The sequence below is a fragment of the Schistocerca gregaria genome, unplaced genomic scaffold (assembly GCF_023897955.1).
Source record: "Schistocerca gregaria isolate iqSchGreg1 unplaced genomic scaffold, iqSchGreg1.2 ptg000499l, whole genome shotgun sequence".
Lineage (NCBI taxonomy): Eukaryota > Metazoa > Arthropoda > Insecta > Orthoptera > Acrididae > Schistocerca > Schistocerca gregaria.
Window position 1 is genome coordinate 77,501 of NW_026061904.1, and position 2,500 is coordinate 80,000.

Below are 2,500 nucleotides of genomic sequence, written 5' to 3' on the forward strand. Positions count from 1 at the left end.
ACACTGCACCTTAACCTAAGTTACACTGCACCTTAACCTAACTTACACTGCACCTTAACCTAACTTACACTGCACCTTAACCTAACTTACACTGCACCTTAACCTAACTTACACTGCACCTTAACCTAACTTACACTGCACCTTAACCTAACTTACACTGCACCTTAACCTAACTTACACTGCACCTTAACCTAACTTACACTGCACCTTAACTGTCACATGTAACGTCACAGGAATGTAGCTTTGCCTAACAGCAACCCTCTGAACATAGTTCACTGCTTGGATCCTCTGGTGTCATGTGTATTTCTTGATGCCATGGTGCGTACCCTCACATAAAGGTCTTTCGAGTGTTGCGTACTTTCTACACAGTCCCGCTAACCACTGGAAGGGTGTACCGCTACAGAACGAATATCGCCCTCCCCTCCTGCCCTTCCAAGCTGGTCGGTCAGGCGTTTGTTTGTGAAATGAGCCTTGCAGCTGTTCAGTTGCATTCGGTTGTCGATGCAGTCAGTGTACGTTGTGGTACGGCCTGTGTGGACTGTCCGCTGATGTACGCGTAACCCACACTGATCATCCGTCGTTACGTACTGAGTGACATAATGTGGCACATGCTTGACCGTACACCGGCTGCGCCCTACAATGGCGAATCATAAGGGCCATATGTTGTGCACGATGCTACTTGTCTCGTCTCCCCATTACAGCGAGATTGCACTGTTGTACGCCGTACAGACATGTGGTAAGTAGGTACGGACGAAAGTATTGCATGTTGGCCCCCCCCCCCCCTCCTCCCTCTGCCGGGAATCAGCGTGAGCCGTCTGTTGATGTAGCGACGAGGGTTTTCCTATTTAATCGTATTGCCCCACACAACATGATAGCACGGTGGACCGCGTTCCACATCTGCGACATGCTACAGAGGCCGGTTGACAGTCGACCGCGCAAGGGACATTGCACACGTGCGCGGACCATCTTCCACGTGTTCTCTCGTGTACATGCCGCAGTGTGTATGTGGGCTGATGTAGCGTGTCGTGACACATAACATGCAGGCATGCCAGAATCGTAGATTTCGCAAATGTAGATTGACGTATACGTTTGCTGCCAAAGATCCGCAAATGAACTGGAAATCAGTTGTTGAGCGGTTGTTCGCGCTGCAGGTGCATCGGTGATAGCGACGATCGGTACATCTGTGAACCGGTTGTTTCGGCGGTACCCGCCATGCCCCCGAACCTGAGTTGGCCATGTGGGTATGAAGCGATACGAGGCTGTGGCTTGGCGGGACAGTCCCCGGCCGGTGAGGGGGGGCCGCCCGGCGTGCTGGCCGCGCGCTGCGTGAGCGCACGCACTACAGCCGGCTGGTGGGGGGCGCCCAGTGGCAGGAGCGCCGGCCGACGGGCCCGGCTGGCGTCCCAGCTATGCGCCGGCGCACCCTGCGCGCGGCGCCAGGCGGCCAAAGTGGGTTCTGCCGAGCCCGGTGCGAAGCGCGGTGGACATCTGCAGTGTGCTGGTCCGATTGCGGACTGTGTGCGTTGAGGATGCGCCGCCGCCCGGCACTCGGCGTCGCGACGCCGTCTGCTGCTCGGTCGCCCCCAGCGGTTCTCGCAGGTGGTTTGTATCGCAGCTCTGCGGACGTGTTGGCGCGTGCGCTGTGCTGGGAGAGTTCGCTTCTGCACCCAAGTGGGGCTTTGCCCTTCTGTGGCGCTGGCGTTGGAGCTGCCGGTCACCGTAGGTGGCGCGTGTTGTTTCCCGCCGGCAATGCCACGACAGCACGCTCCCGGGCCTCTGTCGGCAGCGGCAAGCTCAGTTGGGAGCACGGGTGTTCGCACTGAAAGCGTCTACTCGCCTATCTCCGGGCGATTGCGCCTCTCTCGAACCCGACCAAGTACTTAGGACGGCGCTGCGCGCCGCCGGGACCTGAGAGGGTTTCGAGGTGTATCGTGCAGGGGAGCTCAGCCTCCTCCTGTTTGCAGAATAATTGAGCGGACGCTTGCGTGTTCGCGCGGGCCCTCGGGACACACTCCCGGGCGGCCGGCTGCTCAGCTCTCGTTGACGCAGCTCCCTGGTTGATCCTGCCAGTAGTCATATGCTTGTCTCAAAGATTAAGCCATGCATGTCTCAGTACAAGCCGCATTAAGGTGAAACCGCGAATGGCTCATTAAATCAGTTATGGTTCCTTAGATCGTACCCACGTTACTTGGATAACTGTGGTAATTCTAGAGCTAATACATGCAAACAGAGTCCCGACCAGAGATGGAAGGGACGCTTTTATTAGATCAAAACCAATCGGATTGGCTCGTCTGGTCCGTTTGCCTTGGTGACTCTGAATAACTTTGGGCTGATCGCACGGTCCTCGTACCGGCGACGCATCTTTCAAATGTCTGCCTTATCAACTGTCGATGGTAGGTTCTGCGCCTACCATGGTTGTAACGGGTAACGGGGAATCAGGGTTCGATTCCGGAGAGGGAGCCTGAGAAACGGCTACCACATCCAAGGAAGGCAGCAGGCG

At 56.5% G+C, this 2,500-nt stretch overlaps 1 non-coding gene across 1 annotated transcript in view; it reads left to right on the plus strand.

Annotated features, from left to right (window-relative positions):
- Nucleotides 1–2,050: 2,050 nt before the first annotated feature.
- LOC126313773 (small subunit ribosomal RNA) overlaps nt 2,051–2,500 on the plus strand; it is a 1,893-nt gene continuing 1,443 nt past the window's right edge. The window contains exon 1 of the ribosomal RNA XR_007555390.1: nt 2,051–2,500. This exon is cut by the window's right edge and continues 1,443 nt beyond it. This is a non-coding gene — a ribosomal RNA (small subunit ribosomal RNA).